This window comes from Rhinolophus ferrumequinum, chromosome 11 (assembly GCF_004115265.2).
Source record: "Rhinolophus ferrumequinum isolate MPI-CBG mRhiFer1 chromosome 11, mRhiFer1_v1.p, whole genome shotgun sequence".
NCBI lineage: Eukaryota > Metazoa > Chordata > Mammalia > Chiroptera > Rhinolophidae > Rhinolophus > Rhinolophus ferrumequinum.
This window is the reverse complement of record NC_046294.1, coordinates 60,964,858-60,984,989: the sequence shown is the minus strand read 5'-3', so window position 1 is coordinate 60,984,989 and position 20,132 is coordinate 60,964,858. Positions and strand designations below refer to the sequence as shown.

The following is a 20,132-nucleotide window of genomic DNA, read 5'->3' as shown; positions in this document are numbered from 1 at the left end:
CGTAGAAGATACAATTGCTTAGCAGAGTATATTCAAATATAAGGTCTTATTTGAAAGTTGCACTTCCTAACTTTCATTTCTTTAAAAAGTAATAGTTTATATGAAGAGAATCTGCCTTCTTACCCGCTAATTGCTTTGGGAAACACTGAATGAAATTTGTGTCTAAGATATCTCTTGGTGACAGACTTGCTTAACATCCTGATGGCCAGCACTAACTTGCAGTTTGTAGGTTTCTTAAAAAGATGACAGACCACCAGTCGCTCCTGGTTCATGGGGCCCAGCAGTGAGTGCTTACCTGAGAGGTGGTATTCTCTGGCCATAGGTGGCTTCCATGGTGACTGTTGAGCCTTAGAAGAGCAGGGAGATGTTTCACATATATAATCATAGTAGAATAGCAGTCTCACAATTATTTTCCCACGTGCTGTACCAAGTACCTGTGAAATATAGGTCCTCTCCTTGCTGTCCTAGAGCACTAGACCAGCCGTAACTGCCATCGATTTGAGCAAAAGTCTTTGAAACACTTTCTCCTCTTTTCTGGTCTCGTTAGGATAATCTTGCTTCAGGTGACACAATTAATAAATGGCAGAGCTGATACTTGAATTTGGATTTATCTTATGTGAGCGATCTTCCTCTTTCAGCTAATGTCATTTCCCCTGATGAGAAATCCAGTGGTTTCCCATTGATGTAAGAGGACAGAGCTCAAATTCAGCTGCACACACTCAAAGCTATACATGATCTGCCTCCATCCTATACACCTTTCCAAACTTCTCTCCCAATCAATGGAAGTATGTATGAACTCCGTACACGTTGTATTTACTCCTTGCCTTTGTGTATTCTCTCTGCTTGAAATACCATTCCCAATTCTCTGCTTAATCAAATACTATATTTTTTCAAGATCCAATTCAAAGTTCACTTCTTAAATTTCCTTCCTTGATCACTTTCTCCAAATTCTTGTAAAACTTTATATCTAACTTATAGCATATAACATTGTATACTATTATTCATTTATGTGTTTTATCTTTCCCACCTGACTGTAAATTAATTGAATGGAGAGTCTATTTCAGACTAATCTCTGCATTTAACAGTGCCCATTGTGAGTAGAATTGCAGCCGCCGTCTCCCTATGGTATGTCTTTAGCTAAATAATATAATCATTTAATAATAAAGTTTGTTTCTCTTTCACAGTAGTTAGAATTCAAATTCACCAATATGTTCCATTGTGAGGTGATTTTAAACGTTTCCTTCTACAAGGTGTCTGAAATTTTAAGACTGCTTTTAAAAGCCTGAAATTCTTATATTATCCACTCATTCATTTGTTCAACCAGCAATTTTTGAATGCTGACAGTGTACAGGAATTATAGCTATCAATACAGGTAAAGAGATAAAAGGGCAATGCCTTCACCAACGAGGGACCTATAGTCTAGTGAGAAATTCAGGTCAACAGATTATTAGTGCAATGCATAAAATTCAGAGGCCGCCAAGGGAGGTGTTTGTTGCACCATCTTGAATCAGCTCTGACTCCTGCTGACTCTGTGAATGAGTGAACCTTCATTTGCCTGGGCATTTCAGGAAAGACTTCACAGAATAACTTTGAATAAAGTCTTTACATAAGAGGATTGATGTCTTGAAGTTGTCTTTTAAAATGTAGGTAATATCTGACAGTCTATGGTAGAGAAATAAACATATGGAGAGGTAAGAGTATTAGCCATTAATGACCCTGAAATCCGTTAATTTATTAGGACCTTAAAACATTAAACCCATAGAGGTATAAAAAGTTGGGGTAGGTTTCACAGAACTCCAAAAAGGCAGCCTGAGACACTATATTTCTGAATGAGTGCTGCGCCTTACGACAGGGGGATTGAAGGTAATAAAATGTACCAGCATTGATGAGCTTGGCCTACTCCATAATTAGGTATAAATCCAGCCCCATCTAAAGTGACCTGAGTAGTTCTAGCCACAGAGCTGTGTCCTCTCCAGCATCAGTTGATTCCTGGAAGCTAGTTAGCGTTCACAGTGGAATTCAACTGAAATGTAGTGTATATTTCACATATAACTTCTTTGGCTCCAGAACTTGATTAGCTAGAGACAGAGACCAAATAAAGAGGAACTCATCTTTTAATAATTAAATTGACTGTTAAAATTAATAATTAATGGAATATTTAAAATTAATGTTAAATTAATGTTGAAACATCCGATGCATTTTCTCCAGAGGGTTGAGAATAATACGGAGCACACCATTCCTGTTTAATAAATTCTTGTTAAATAAGTGTTTGAGAATTCTGAAACTGGTAGGACTTCAAACGTATGTTTGAAAGACTCTTACAGATCATCTTACAAATGCAGCTGTTTATGCTGCCTCCCTTTCCTCAGACCTGCTGAACCGGAATCTCTGTGGAGGAACCTGGGCTTGTGTATGTCAGTGAAGTTCCACAGGTGATTGCAATGTGTATTCCTGGTTAAGAACCACAGTTAAAGTTAATCACCTACACTGCACAGATGAGGAAACAGGTCCACCGGGATTAAGTTCATGGCTAGCTAGTGGCAGAGCTGGGATTTGAATTATTCTCTTTCCCAGTGCTCTTGGCAGTACCTGACAGCTGCCTTTGAAGGGTTTGACCTCTAGAGACATGGGGGAAGAATTAGCAAGTCAAAGCTGGTTGCAGAATAAAGTCCTCATCAGAAATTAAAAATGGCAATGTCAGTGAGGAACAAAGAATAGAAAATGGAATAGAAGAATCTCCTCCCCAAAGATCAAACAACCCTCAACAAAAAAAAATAAGTTAGAGATGTATTTTTTAATAAGATTGGTGGATTCCCTCATTGAACAAACATTATTGAACATTTATTGTATGGTAATTACTGAGAACGGGAGAAAGGAGAAGACAAATGATGAACCCTAGGCTTGACTCTGCGGCATTTTAGAATTTAAGTGTTTTTGACTACAAGAGTGAAGAATCGTAGTCAGATCAATAATACTCAATTCACCTTGAAATCTCTCTTCTGCATTAATCAAGCTATGCAAGTGGTTAACCTGCGCTATTTTACTGAGTATATTAAGAAGCAGTGCTTTCTGTTTGCTATAATTCTACAGAGAAATGCCAGCACTCGTGAACTGATATATGTGAAAGTTTGTGAGATATAGTAGAACTCAGACTCCAGCTCCTCAGTAAGCCATATACTCATGGTTGCAACAACTCCCATTAGGTCTCCAATACGTACATTTACAAAGGAGACACTGATTTCATTACAATTGAGTTTTTGGCATCAACTTCTATTTGGAATTTCTGGGGGTTTTTTTGTTGTTGTTCATGTGTTTTGTGACCTGAGCTGGACTTCATAGAGTCTTAAAGGCTGAACCAAATGTAGAAAAAAAAATGTTATATTCTTGGGTCTTTTTTTTCTATCTCCTTACTCTTAAATCTCGGCCCATGAGCTCTCATCACTCATTGCAATAGTTGGGGAAAAAAAAAATCAAAGAAACACAGGAAAAAGAGAATTTGTCTCCCTGAAGCTTAGAAGAACTATCCTAAAGCATTTATCCACATGTCCTTTCCCCACACTGATTCTTGTTTGGCCAACCAAGGGAGAGGTTTCTGTGGCTTGGGAATACTCCTGGCCATAGTCCATCATCTATGTGGGGCACCAGGAAAGGGTTCAACCTCTGCTCAGCATACCAAATTCTCTGGTCCCTGTCAGCACCCCCTAGATAAACTTTTCTCCTCATACAGGTTATACAATTTGACTAAGACGGTGTCTCTACTAAATGGCAGGACCAGAATATAAATCCAAACTTAGGAAAGTCTGCCTTCAAAGCCAATGTGCCTGTTAGTTCACTGCACTCACTGTCTGTGTGAGAGAGATCTTATCTTCCTATCATAGGAGTTTCTCACCTATGTTTCCCTTTCTCCTCATTGTCCTCTTACTACACTCCTTTGGTGCTTAAGAATGAACTCATGAAGCTCTAGACATCAACTCACAGAATTTAGATTGGTTGATATGCTTAGATAATCAGAAGTTCCTACATTTTCTTCCAGTAGGACTTGGATAGATGACTATTTGCAACAGGTTAATTTGCCTCAAAGAACTGCACATTGGTTTGTGCAGTTATAGAAGGGTGTTGTCCTTAAATTGAACATTGGAACCCAGCAGCCAGTGCCATGCAGTAGTTTATTGCTTTATTGAGACACAAATAAGAATCTCCAATCCAAAAACATACAGGAACCAGTCCTTGGCCAATTGCGCAATACCTGCATGGCAACATCCTTTCTTTTCCTTCACGTGTAATTATTTATGCATTTTAGGAGAAAAATATTGGAGTTTAAAGTATTTCACGTTTAGAGGAATCCCCAAATCTATGGATGTATCACTCTCAAGTGTCATAGGTCTACTGATATGCCTCTGAACTGTCATTGTCGCAGGACTATACAGCCATTGACTGGATTTCTCAGCATAGCCTACCTGGGATGTATGTTATATACCAGTAGAAATAGTCCTGCCTATTGCTTTTTTATTAGAATAAACATTCTGTTTGAATGACATGCTCTGAAAAAGCCAGACCATGGTGAAAAGCCCTCTCCCTGCACATACATCCCTTCCGTTCATGTAACAATCTCCTATTAATAAAATTACTTTTACTTTCACAAGTGTCACCTTTGACCCTCATGGCCACACTGGGAGGTGGGATAGCAGGTATTATTTTCTCCAGTTTATGGATGAGAGCATGTTCGCTCACGGCGCTTAAGGACCTTGCCTGAAGGCTTACAATTAGGAATTGATAGAGATGGGACTTAAATCCCAGGCTCTTAACTCTCAGAGCCGACTCTTTCCATCATATGATATCCCTTGGCTAATCCATCATGGGTGCCTCTCATCACCAGTTATAGTCATAAAGAAATCATTCATTCGTTTATGAAATATTTATTAACTGCTTGCTGTATCGTGGACAATATAATTGGCGCTGAGGATTCGAGGCAAATAAAATATGATTCTTGTCCTTGAGCAAGACATAATTTGCTATAGGAGGGAAATAAATAAAAAAAATATTGATACTGTTTTGCAACTTATTTCACAGAGGTTTAAAAAAAGAGTGTTATAACTACAGGAAAGTACATAACTCTACCTGGGATGATCAGAAAAGGATTTGATATGACAATCTCCTTCTGTCCAGAGAATTACATAGCCCACAGAAACAGCAGTGTTTGGGCCTAGGAATCTTGTAAGAACGGCACTAAGTTAAGAATCAGGAGATTTGATTTTCAAGAACTAATTTACAGAGTGATTCTGGCAACTTTTTCCCCTTTTGGGCCTGAATTTCTTCATCTGTGAAATGAAAGGATTGAGCTAAATGATAGGTAAGTTCCTTTCCAACCCTGAGGTTTTACTTTATTCTTTTTATTTTTCTCACACCTGTGTGTAAACCCCTGTGGAGTTGTTTTCAGAAATTGCTTCTTACTTTTTTTTTTTTTTTTTTTTGCAAGTTAGGAACTCATTCATGATGTCAATTTCTCTTTTCACTAGGTTGGTTCTAATCTCCATTGTCTTTGGCCGACAGTCTGTTGTTTGCCAGGAAGTCTGGGACCAGAGCCCAGACTGTTTCACTTGGAGTTATTGATTGTGCTTCACTGCATTATCCAGTCTTTGGTTTGATCTGGGCACTTTTCTAAGCTATTCATGCCATTCTCATTTCTGTAGGCGAAACAGAAGAAAATACAAATGGAGAGATCTTTTGATCTCTATTATCCTAGAACTGCTGTGACCACAGGTACACAAGAAAGCCAACATTGCTCTAGAGAAACCCAAGATAGGTGGCCACATATGTCCATATGCAAACCCAAGATAGGTGACCATATATGTCCATATTCCCATAGGCTGAAATCAAATCTTCATTAAAGGTGCTAAGTGTGGGATTTTCAGTTTGGAATATCTTTGTGGTGTGAACTTCTACTTCTTTGTATTATTTATTTCATTGTCTATTTATCCATATTATCCATACCTTCACCACCCTCAAAATAAATAGGACTAATAATTTACTGCATATCCTTTAAAACACTTATGTGTCCATACATATGTATATCATGTCATGCATATAAAATAGCATATATAATTCTTTTGAAATATACATTCATATAGACTTTTACAAAAGTGAGATTACCTATACTGCTTTGTAGTTCCTAACTTAATTATTGTTGATAAATTTCCATGTTTAGTCGTTAGGTTTAAATATTCATTTTTATTCTTCATAAATTATTTAGAAAATTAATAATGAAAATTTAAGTTGAATTAAATTTTTCCTATTATAAACAGAAATTCAATGAAAATTTTCATATAAAAAGATGTGGATACTTTTTTTAAAGCCAATTTCTGTAAGTGAACTTCCTGAATTAAAAGTCATCTACATTTTAGAACTCCTAATGCATATTACCAATTTGTCCTCAAATAAAGGACATGAGAGTCCCTCTTCTTCACATCTTTTTCAATATTAGATACAAAACAGTGATTAATTATAGGAAAAGAAAAGCTGTATTCAAAAAAAATTATAACTTTCTACTTTAAAATCTATGTGGAGCTATATTAAAATAAATTCCAAGGTTGCACGTTTGATGTAGAAAAGACATGACATTAAAAGAAAAAAGTTCATTTTTATTAAATATAGAATTATGATTTTAAGGATGTGAGATGTGGACTGTTGTTTTCTGCCCTGCCTAGACAACCACCCCCCAACGACCAACTTTCCAATCAAGATTTTTCTTTAAAATGAGCTGCCTTTTAAAATTTCCTTGACTTACCAAAAGTTCCCAGTCATTCATTCCTAGGAACTGTTTTCTATCTAATATAGATAGAACTTAGGGTCAAGTATTCATAGCAGCAAATACAGTGCTTTGTAAATAACAAATGTTCAGTGAGAGTTTTTAGAATCAGAAGATGAAAGATTAATATTACATCGTACCTGCCTTCAATGGATTTTTCAAACAAATGGAGAAGACAGGAGAAAAGAAGTTTATTAAATGATGTCATATTCAATGATAAGATTGAGAGCAGAGTTGAATACTACCTAACACTGACTCAGGTGAGAGGGAAGTGCTTTCTGTCAGGAAAAAACTCCATAAGTAACTGATACTTGACCTGGGACTTTTAAGCCTGAATAGGAGTTTGTTATTTGCTAAGTGAAAGAGGAAAGAGCTCACAAGAGACGAAATGGGATTCCAGCCAGTGAGAGAGAAGCACAACATAAACAAACAAACAAACAAAACATAAAATTCATGGAGGGAAAAATACAGCACTGTATTATACACCGCAGTATTTTAAGGTTTATTATTTTCTATGTGTGTCATATCTCGCCAATTAAATTTAAAGAGAGATGGGGCCATGAGGGGAGGAAGCTTTGTGGGCGGGGGGTGGGAGGAGGGGCAGCATGACTTAGCTTCTCCTTAATGCTTGTGTTTAACAACAGCAGTTCATAAAACTGTTTATTTAAGTTCATACAGTAAATTATATTTTCAAAATCAAGTGAGAAATATGGTTGTCCTGACACCCATCTTAATTGTCTTACACCACAATAGGCTCTATATTGTGACAAGTAGGAGAATCAGAAAATTTAGATCCTACTTTAAAAAGCAAATGAAAGAGGCTGTTATCAGCATTGTCAAATCAGTGTTGCTGGACTTACTAAATTTTAGTTTCAGTGGCTCAGTGTTTTCGGTATGGTCTCAAGCAATCCTTAGAAGAATTTAATAGTAAGACTCTCTAAGCTTTTGTTTAGATCACTTAAGACATACTTATTTTATTTGGTGCATCTCAAGAACTAGTTCTTTGATTTGCATTTGTTAAAAAAATTGCTGACTTGATAGACACCACCATTTTCTCATGTTGAACACTTAAATTCTGCAGAGATGGTGCCCGTGTCTGGACAGTCACTGGAATTAATATGTCATTCATTCACTGAATTGTAAACATTGTTGGTTGCTTGCTGTATATCAAGAAATAATCCAGATTCTAAGAGTGTAATATAATTATTCTCCTTTCCTAACAGACATGTGTTTTTCTTCCTCTCATCTATGGTGTCAGGAAAAAAGATGCAGGCATTTGTTTGTTCTGTATATTCCTTAGAGAGCAATATAAATTCATGGCCTCAAAGAAGGTAACTTGTGGCAAAGGAGAAACACATATGACCCTAAGAACTCAAGACTATTGTTATCCACTTGTTAAGTTCACATAGATTTTTTAGGCTATGAATCATATATATATAATTAAGGACACATGGCATATATGGTTGATCTCTCTTTCGTGACCTTCTGTGCATAATGGAAATCAGTCAAGAAAATATCCTGGCACTCAGAAACATAACTACTAGCCCTTACTATTTGTTACCTAACTTTTTTATCATCATGGATTTCTACAGAAGTTACAATATTGAATTGAAGCTGTTTGTGGTTTGCTGATCCAATTCTACATCTTTAGCTTAAACCAGCTTAAATTTACTAAATAATGTGGTATATATATCATGCATGTCTTTTAAGTTTTTTTAGGATTTTTATTAAAATATAACTGACATACAATATTATGTTACTTTCAGGTATACACCATTGTTATTCAACATTTGAATACCTAAAGAAGTGATCACCACGATGAGTCTAGCAATCATCTGATACCGTATAAGACTATAACAATATAATTGACTATATTTCCTATGTTGTCTGTTACATTCCCAAGACTTATTTGTTTTCTACCTGAAAATTTGAACCTATTCCCCTTTATCTTTATGCTGCTTTTTTACATTTTTTCAATTAGAGTTGACATTCAATATTATATTAATCTCAGATGTACAACATAATGTTTAGACATTTATATAGTTAATAAGTGGTCCCCCTGACTAGGCTAGTACCCACCTGGCCCTGTACATAGTCATTACCATATTCCCTATGCTTTACTTTACATCCCATTGAACATTTTGTAACTGTCAAATTGTATTTTTTAAACCTTTCCCTTTTCCACCCTGTCCCCACTCCTATCCCATCTATCACCCTGATAGATCTAGTACCCATCTGACACCACACATAATTATTATCATATTATTGACTATATACTTTATGCTATACCCCATATCCCCATGACAACCTTGTAACAACCAATTGGTACTTCATAATTGCTTCTCCTTTTTCACCCACCCCCAACCACCCTCCTATCTGGCAAGCATCAAAATGTTTTCCGTATCTGAGTGTGTTTTGGTTTTGTTTGTTTGTTTATTTTGGTCTTTAGATTCCACTTATAAGTGAAATCATATGACATTTATTTTTTGATGACTGACTTACTATACTCAGAACAATACTCGCTAGGTCCATTCCTGTTAGATGGCCAGATTTCATTCTTTTTTGTGGCTGAGTAATATTCCATTGTAGATACGTACCACCTCTTCTTTATCCATTCATCCATTCAAGGACACCCAGGTTGCCTTCATATGTTGGGTATTGTAGATAGTGCTGCAATGAACATATGGGTGAATATATTCACTTGAAGTAGTGTTCTGGGTTTCTTCAGATAATTACCCAGAAGTGGGATTACTGGTTGCTTCTTTGTCACTTGTTATATATATATATTTTTAAGTTTGTCTGATATAAGTATTGCCACCTCAGCTTTTTTTGTTTATTTCCATTTTCATGAAATATCTTTTTCCATTCCTTTACTTTCAGTCTGTATGTGTCTTGCAATATGAAGTGAGTCTCTTGTAGGCAGCATATGTAAGGGTCTTGTTTTATCCTCCATCTCATTCAGCCACAATCTCCTTTGGTTTTCACAAACAGAAATTATGGGGATTTCTCTCCTGGGCACTGGAACCCGGGGCTGGGGAACCTGGTATGGTGCTGTGACCCTTTATTCCTCCAGAGGGGTATCTCTCTACCTCTATAGCTGAGGTAAACCTCCCAATTTTTAATGGTCACACGAGAGTGTCCCTGCCCCTCCTATCAGCCTCGATGTGGCTTTATGCCCTTAGTTGTAGGGCTTCTGTTCAGCAAGACATCAGGCAAATCTCAATGATGGTTGTTTTGTAGTTTAGTTGTAATTTTGATGTGGTGAGAGAAATTAAGCAAAGCATTTGCCTATTCCACCACCTTGACCAGAAAATTCTCATCTATGTCTTTTAAATTGCATCCCATACAATTTGAAAGAAGATGTTACCTTTTTTATCTTTATTAAATTTATTGGGGTGACATTGGTTAGTAAGATTTTATAGAGTTCAAGTGTACATTTCTATAATACATCATCTATGTATTGCAGTGTGTGTTCACCACCTGAGTTAGTTTTTTTATATAAACTGATTTCACTTATACAACATATATTTATTAAGCATCATTTGTTCCAAACAATGCACTAGGATCCAGAAATGTGGTCTTACAAAGGATGATAACTGCCCTGAAAAAATACCTTAGAGTTTGATGGTTATTTTAAATAGGTAATTCCTAAGAACTAAAATATATAGCAGAAAACCCAAATGCTGGAAACAATTCAAATACAGACCTTGCTTTCTTTTCACTAACTAACCACATGACTGATTCTTTGAACCACATTTTGTTCATGGATCTTGTCTTTTCCATTACCTATTTTTAATTATAATGGAAATGCAAGCAGTCCTGAAGATCAGTGGTAGTGTTTATGCTAGCATTAATAGTACACTAGGCAATTTAATTATATCCTTGAGATGATTTTTCTGGACCAATTAGTGGAACCTATTTTCTCGGAGTAATTCATTGTAGTCCATTTCAAATTACTAATACATTTTATTAAATAGATAACAATCCAGAAGACTGGCTAATTTTTTTTTTTTTTTACCAAGAAAGCTTCTGAAATGTCTTTCTATGTCCCTTCTATGCAGAGCATTATATGAAACTATGCAATATTTTGTTTTCTTATGATAAGATAAGCCCACTGATAAGCACATTGGCAGTATATCAAAGTAGTTAAGAACATGAGTTTCAAGTGTCAGTTCATCCACTTACTAGAGAAATTATTTGGGGCAAGTTATATAAACTCTTTAAGCCTTCATTTACTCATTTGTAGAATAAGGAAATATTGAGTAAATATCGAGTAATATCCAGGCTAAAAAGCTATCACAGAACCTTGCACAAAACAAGTGCTCAATGCACTTGTCGTATTAGGGAGTCCACTTCATGGACGGTGTAGATGCCTGACCACTGCAGTGTATATCTGAAGCTGAAGCTGAATAATAATGAATGTCAACTATAATTATATATATATATATATATATATATATATATATATATATATATATATATACACACACACACATGGTCACAGGATGTGGAGTACAGCATAGGGAATAGAATCAATGGAATTTTAATAGCTATATATAATGTCAGAGGGATAATAGATTGGGGGGGATTATCACTTTGTGAGGGATGTAAATGTCTAACTATTACGTTGTTTTGTACATCTGAAACTAATAAATATGTGTTCAATGTTTTAGTCTTCAAGACTGCACAAATATCTTCAAGAAGTATGCTGTGGAAAACAATTTTTTGTCTTTTCGTATTATATAATCCATCTGAATAGACTATGCTCATAATCAACTTAATTTCCTTTCTTTTCCATTCACATGGTCCAGTTCAGGCCTTTTCTCTATCGTGCTCCAGAGGGAATCATACCACTGCTGTTTGAACTTGAATAGCCATTGTTACGTAGTATGGAGGGCACTAAACTGTGAATCAAATTGGGTCAGAATACATCATCAGCTATATAAACTTGGCCAATTCGCTTCCTCCTATTTGGGATGCTGTTGTCTCTCATGAAATAAAAGTCCTGTCAGTTCCAGGATGCCTTAATCTCTCTTGTGAAATTCTAAGATAGGGATGCCAATATCTCTCAACATATTCTCATTTTCTTCTACTGGGGATCCTGCCATCTTTTCACATGTTCTAGCTTTGATTATTAAGATTCTCTCACTTATTCTAATCTGATTTTTTTGTAAATTCTACTCATTGCTGTTTGGTCTATGTTAATTTTTCAGCCCTTTGAGCCACACAACCAAAATTCTTTCTTATGCATTGTACCTTGGAGGATGGTAATCATGCCCTATCAGAGTTCTCTGGGCTTTATATCCACAGTTGTCTTAGCTATTTCTCATACTAACTAAGCTCCAGATTCATGGATGGACCCTTTATGTAGCCCATTCAGGAAGCAGATCCATTAGGACGTGAATGCACTTTTCGGCCTAATTCCTTATCCAAGTTGACAAGGCAGGTGCAATGACCGGACAGTGACAGAATGTGACCCTTTACCTTAATACTCTCTCTTAATGGCATCATCATCCTCTTCCTTGTTCAGGCTTAAATCTCTTCAATATCCAACACATACAGTGCTTTGTTTCCAAGTTCTGTTAAGTTTATCTCCAGGATGCTTCTCACATCCATTCCCACTGAACCATATTACTCTACGTCCTTAACATCTCAATTGCAATAGCTTCTTTACTGATCACTTTGCTTCTAGTGCCTTTACCTTGGTTCATCTTCTAAAGGTCTAGTAGAATGTTTCTCTTAAAATCTCATTCATTCAAAAGTCTATGATCTGACCCCAACCCAATTCTCCAGATTCAATACATTATCCAGATCTGTCAGAGAATTTTAAGCTATGGGAAATAATTCTGACTTGATGAGAGCAAAAATTCCCATGGAAGTTTTATAGAGGGGATTAAAATAATATGTTATTAGAAAGCTTGTTTGAATTGCAGTGCAAAGAATGACTCGAAGGTGGACAAGGCTGGAGACGATAGACTATTTTAGAGGTTGGTACATTAATCCAGGAAAGAGATACCAGTGCCCTAAAAGAGGGTAGTACAGATGGGAATATATGAAAATGGGCATGTTCTAGACATGTTGAGGATTTCAAGCCCAGTATTAATTATTTCTTTTCTATCTTTTCCCAGCCTGTCCCTGGAGCCCTGAGTTTCTTCTTTTTTGCCTCACTGCCTAAGTACAGATGGGAATGTACTCTATTCCAGTGTGAGCAAGTGTGGTTAACCTTACTTGTAGGTTTGTCCTAACACCAGTTTTAAAACATTAGACAATGACTATATAATAAAATAGGAGAGTCCATGCCTTACATAGAAATAAATTCTACTTTTATCTCTATATCATGATAGACACTGTATAATCTTTAAGGAGTTTTAAATATACATGCATACATTTTTAAGTCTATGAGAATTCTTAATTCTAATTGAGTAAGGAATTGTATGATTTCCTATAAGACCACCAAGAAACTTTTTTTTCAAGGAAATATTATTAGATGGCAGTCTTTTATGATCAAAACCATGTCTTATGCTTTTCCTACCTATTTCAAAGCACCAAAGTGTATTGTGTGGAGGTAATGTGTACTAACTAATATTGATTAAGCTCTTGATAGGTACTAAAATTATGAATGTTGGTCTTAGAGAGGATTTTATGAATTTGACCTCAAAGGCAAGGGAAATAAAAGCAAAAATAAATGAATGGAACTATATCAAACTGAAAAGCTTCTGTACAGCAAAAGAAACCATCAACAAAGCAAAGGCAACTAACCAAATGGGACAAGATATTTTCAAACAACACCTCCAATAAGGGGCTAATGTCCAAAATATATAAAGCACTCATACAACTCAACAACAACAACAACAACAACAAAAACCAGTCCAATTAAAAAATGAGCAGAGGATCCGAATAGACACTTCTCCCAAGAAGATTACAAACCGCCAACAGATTTATGAAAATATGCTCAACTTCACTAGCTTTAGGAAAATGCAAATCAAAACCACAAGAGATACCACCTCACAGCTGTTAGAGTGCCTATTATCAACAAGTAATAACAGTGTTGGAGACGTTGTGGAGAAAAAGGAACCCTCATGGGAATGTAAATTGTTATAGTCCCTATGGAAAATAGTATGAAGGTTCCGAAAAAAATTAAGAACAGAATTACCATACAACCCAGCAATCCCTCTTCTGGATCTGAAAAGATTTATCCATTAAGATATATGTACCCCTATGTTCACTGCAGCATTATTCACGGTGCCCAAGACACGGAAACAACTGAAGTGTTCTTTGACAGATAACTGGATAAAGAAGATGTGGTGCATATATACAATGGAATATTACTGAGCCATAAAAAAAGATGAAATACTGCCATTTGGAACCACATGGATGGATCTTGAGATTATCATGCTAAGCAAAATAAATAAGACAGAAAAGGACGAAAACCATATGATTTCACCTGTAAAACTGAAAGCAACAAATGAACAAGAAAAACAAGTAAAAACTCAGATACAAACAACAATTTAATGGTTACGAGAGGGGAAGTAAAAGAAGGGGAGAGGTAGAATAGGGTAAAGGGGTCACATACATGGTGACAGGAGATTTGACTGGTTGGTGAACACACAATGCAATATATAGATGATGTATTATAGAATTGTACACTTGAAACCAGTATAATTTTATTAAGCAATGTCACCTCAATAAACTTAATTTTTAAAAAGATATGGATAGAAATTCCTCTTTAAAATTTAATTTTTATAACAGAGATGTAAGTTGGAGCTTTAACTAGAAATTCCTATTATTTTGAATGTCACTGTCATCTGCTCAGTACCAGAAATCATAGAAGTCCCATCATAAACATGTTTGGCATTTTTGCATGCAGTATGTTAATGCCAGCTCATCAAAAAGAATAGTTTCCTTGACCGCCACATTTGTTTAATTATTTTCTATTTCAGTATTTGCCACTGGCTGTGCTAATTCCAGCCCCTAAGTAGTCCAAATTAGAATCATTGCACAGATACCTCAAGTTCCCGATGACTGATTTGCCCAGGCAACATTCTTAGATGCAGATTCGTGTAAGTATGAGATAGACTATTTGTAGAGCAAAATATCTGAGATTTGTCAGACCCCTATTACGTAAACAGTGCTATTGGTTTGATTGTAGGACTCAACCCTCAAATGCCATCAGAAGAATTAAAACAAACAAACAAAAAGGCTTATTGGTAATACAATTGGATGCCGAGATGAAGCAGCCCACAGGCTGACAGTCTTCTTCCTGGTATCCTACGTTCTAGCTACTTGCTCTCACAGCTTTCTTTAATTTCCAAATTGTCCTTCTGCCTGGCTTAACATGAACCTAGGTAGTGTACTGATCTATGCCTTAAAAACCATTGTATTCTTCTTTCGGCTCAGCTACAACTGGATGTTGCAAACAATTGCGTAGGAAATAAGTGACATAAAAGCCCAGAGAAAAATAAATGAGTTCACAGAGCACAGGATAAACACTGATTGAAGGAAGGCATACAATCTTTGGGTTAGAGTTTAAACACGAATTCACATCAATGTTATTTCTGACTATGCTGTAAAATTGTAAGCTTTTAAAATAGTTATATAATGCCTTAAAAGAATTTAAACCCCCTTTAATAGTAATGCTGCCCCTCCATATGCTTCAATGTATATTTAATGTTGACCATTTAATATGTATTAATATTTTATACTGAGACATGTAATAATAAAAAAAAAACAGCTGTCCAAGTTACCTACCGAATGTGCATTTATTGAACCCCTACTTTGTGACAGGAGATTTGGATCTGTTACCTAGCTAATCGAGGGATCGTGGAGGTTGGTAATGGTACCAGGTCAGCGTTAATGGTCACAACTTAGCATTTGTTGAAGGTTCCAGGCTTTATGTTTGCAATTGAGAATACAGAGAAAATATGACAAAGTTTCTCTTCTTAAGCATTTATATTTCCCCTATCTATGTTTTCAACCCATTATTCTTTCCTAAGTTCTTCTCTCACATATTGAGTTGCTCATATGACATTTCCAATGAATTTTTCATAGGCACCTCAAATTTAGCTCAAATGCAACAGTTATCTTACTATCTAAAGCTCCACTTGCCTTTTTCAGATGATTCCATCTTGAAAAATGAGTCATTGTAGACTCTTCTTTTAAAACCTTAACTCTCAAGTCTAACTGATGACTAAATGCTTCTTTCCTATATGTTCATTCATTACTCTACATTTATGTTGCCACTGCTTTCAGACCTCCACCATTGCTTGTCATTGCAGTTGTTTCCTATCTGGTCTTCCTGCATTCCCTCTACCACCCTTGCAATTCATCTTTCTTATTGCTGCCAGAGTGATCTTTCTAAAATTTAATTCTGTTATTCCTATTGCCTAGCAGATAAAGTTTAAATTATCTTTCATTGCATTTAAAGTTGTTCATTATCTTGCCCTTGCCACCCTCTCTAAACCCATCTTTTGCTGTGTTCATTCCTGCTTCTAAATGTTCCAGCTTGACCTTTCCAAAGTATATCATGTCATTCCCTACCTCTGAATGATTGTATCTGTTGCTCAAGATGACCTACTCTTTGTCTTTTTCTTGTTTTTGCTTCAAGCTTTTTCTCTCTCTTCCTTCCTAGGCATTGGGCCTCTCATAGAGTGTGTTCATATGTATATACACCTAACCCTATATTTGTTAAAATGACTTGTTACACTTTTTTCCCAGTGGTATTTTTATATTTTAAAAGAGAAAAGTTTCATGTTTCATCTAAACTTATAATAAATCACATATGGTAAGATTTTTCATGGAGTCATATTTCTGGGTAAGGTGGCTATTACAGAATAATGTATAAAATAATTTTGTATGGAGCTTTTATTTGTTTATTCAATAAAAATGAGTAAGACAGAATCTAGGTACTCAAAAAATGAGGAGTTTGTTGGGAAGTGCAGTGAAGTGAGGTTTTTTATGTCTGCAAATAACCTGAATTGTATATTATGAGTAAAGTAACGATTAGATAGATGGAAAGATGAATATAGTGCAAAATCAGCATAGAAGTCTGAAGAACACCTAGAATTTCCTGGCACATAATAGATGCTCAGTAAATCCTTGTGTAATGAATTCATTTTATACATTAGTTAGTGATCTTTAAAGGAATCATGGAAGGCTTTATCTGGTGTATGGTACTAACTAAACCTTGAAGGGTATGTAAAATTTGGATAGAAACACAAAGAACGGAAGTACATTGTAGGCCAGAGGAATGGTCTGTGCAAAGACATGGGGAGACAAAAAGAGTATTTGCATATTTGGGAAGCAGCAAGCAGTTGATATTATTACAGCATAGAATCTACTAGAGAGAGAATTAGAAAAAAAAAAGAATCTTTAGAACTGGTAAGCTCTTTAGTATATTAGCTATTCTGTAAACTACAGAATGCCACTGGATATAGCTTGATGGGTTAGAATTTTTCCCTTGAATTTTTAATATGCTAGAGAAGGAGGTAGTTAAGAGATTTCAATCATTGCAGAAGATAGACTCATATAATTTTAGAAATGTTTACAAATTCCCTTGTATATTTTTTAAAATTTTTAAATAAATGGCTAAATATAGTGAACTAGAATAATGAATGTTTCAATTCATGGCACAAAATGAAAAGAATTATATATGGCAGATAACTAAAACATAGGCTTTACTTAAGTAACTCAGTCTTAGATTTTCACATACTTTATTTATTTGTTTTTTCTTTGCTTCTATGCTTCTTAAATTGAACTTCGCCTCCAAATCTTGACAGTTTCTCTAATTACCCATTATTTCCTTCTTATTAAGGATATTATTCTCTCCACCTCCTTATACCCAGCAAGATATGAAGAGAATAGTCTTTTATAGAAACATTTCTAAAACATTCACTTTTCCATAGAGATAAATAACGTAAAATATCTCCCCTTGAGAACTCATAGCTAAGTGGTGAACACAATAAGCACAGATCAAACCTATATATCTGTCTACCTACTTGTCATCTCCACTTGGATAACGTGTAGACCTTTCAAACAGACTTTCCATCTGTCAATCATAAATAGATTATTTTAGCTACAAAGAACTTAAATTATTATAGCTAGAAGGAATCATTTGTCTCGTATTCTTCATTATCCAAAGGTTGTAGGTGATGACCAAAGAGGGGGACTAACTTTCCTAAATTCATATCTGGATCTGGTTTAGAATATGTTTCTAATTCTTGGTCAACTGATCTTTCTTCTAATTATGTTACTGCTCCAAGAAAACCTTGGATTTTTTTCCAGATTTTTGACCCTTTTTAATACACTCACCAACATGCCAATAAGATAGATGCTCACAAAAGTACTAATGGTTTTTGGTAAAAGTGGCACAAAATCTCCATCAAAATATCAGTTTTGGAGGCTTCCATCCTTTCCTTAGGCTTTTACACATCTTATTTCCTCTAAGAAGTTATCCAACTGCTTATATCTCTACTTGATGTATTTTACAATATAGCTTTCCATATACAATTTAATAGCCCCTTTTCCAGTTTCCCTAGCAACTGATAGAATTTGAAAACAACACTAGTTGGTTTAAACAGAACTGAAAATTAAGAAAAAAATAATTTAACATGGAACTATCATAGTCAAATTTTTAGAGAACTCAAATAATTTAAAAATTTTTTAAGTGATTAACTCACTACTTTAAGAGCCATGTCTGGCCATGTCACTCTTTGTTCTCCATTATAAAAAATGCTATGTGAAACATAGATCATGTAGGACATAATATAAAACTATAATTTCTATATTTTTGGTAAATGGAATTATTGGATAAAAATATGATTTACTTGTACATAAAAGTCCTTTCCCACCCAACTTTTTCTTACACTTTACCACCTCACATGGCCCCTGGCCTCTCCCCAGTCTATTCTTATTGTTTTCTGTTCCCTCTTACATCTCCAGTTTAACATTCTTCATATTTTCTTAAGCATAAAATTTTACCCATACTTTGATCTACATTGTTTCTTCTAAAAACTTGCCATCAAGCTTATTTTTTTTCATATCCAAAGGTCACATCAGGTTTATTTTACAAGACAAAATAAAATCCTTTTAAAAAGTTATTCTTGAGCTAATCATTTACATATAATGGCCTATTATGATCTAAGGAGTAAAGAGGAGTAAGGAGATGTTTCTTCCAAGCCTCGTGTTCAGCAGCCTTAGCTGGTAAGCCAGCAGGCTATAAAGAGAATAGTCTCTTACAGAAACATTTATAAAACACCCACTTTGCCATAGAGATAAATAAAGTGAAATATCTCCCCTTGAGAAACTCATAGCTTAGTGTTGGACACAGGCCTAAATGAAACCTATATATCTACCTACCTACTTGACATCACCACTCGGATAACATACAAGCCTTTCAAACTCAAAATGTCCAAAAAGAAACTAGATTTCCCTCCCTTTCTCCATAATCAGGTCAGATTCCCTGTGTTAGTAAATAATATAATTTCATTACCAAAGCCAGAAAATGGGAAGTTATATCGTTTCTTCACTTCCTCCGTTCAATGCATCAGTCATACCTATTAAACTAACTTTAAAGTAGATCTTAAATATATTTGCTTCTCACCATAGCCATGGCAATGCAATGCATTAAGAATTCTGTGAGCTCAATGGTTCACCTCAGTTTCATTCTGGGTGGTGCAGGAAGGACAAATCAGCAAAGATTTCTTGGAGGAAATCATAGGTGAGATTACTTTCACGTACCTATCAAATTCCTACCCTTCATTCAGAACATATCCCAAGTGTCACCTCCATCAAGCTGTCACTGCATACTTCCATTTCATTTTATTGTTTATACTCTGTTTCTCTGTTAGGCCTAGAGCTTCTTGGTGCCAGGGACCATGTCATATTCATGTCTGTATATTCAATACCTGGCACTATATATGGAAAATACTTGCTGTCCTTTGGAAAAATTGGCATAAGAGGGGAGATTAGAAAATGTGTGCTTTCTATTGTTGCTCCTGAAACATCATATTTTTAAGTGACTGTGCATCTCATCTGACGTGTCAATATATGACTAGATGAAATGGCATGATCTTTGGCAACTGAGCTGAGCATGAGTGTTCTGCCAATAAAAGCAAGATATCCATTTGTTTTCTTTCTGGTAGTTACGTTTAGCCCTGCATGCAACTAAATGGTTCACAGTCACTATCACCATTGCTACCTATGTCAAAAAATGACAAAATATAGATACTCTTTTCTTTAATGCTAAAACTAATACTAATTTCTTTAATGCTAAGATTTTCAGTAAAAATTTGATTCTTCACTCCATCAATCATAGCAAGCCTTTCCTAAA

General features: G+C 35.4%; 1 protein-coding gene across 3 annotated transcripts in view; it reads left to right on the top strand.

Moving 5' to 3' along the window:
* The window catches only part of GRM5 (glutamate metabotropic receptor 5), a 454,770-nt gene that overhangs the window by 203,566 nt on the left and 231,072 nt on the right, over nt 1-20,132 (top strand). The window lies entirely within an intron of this gene.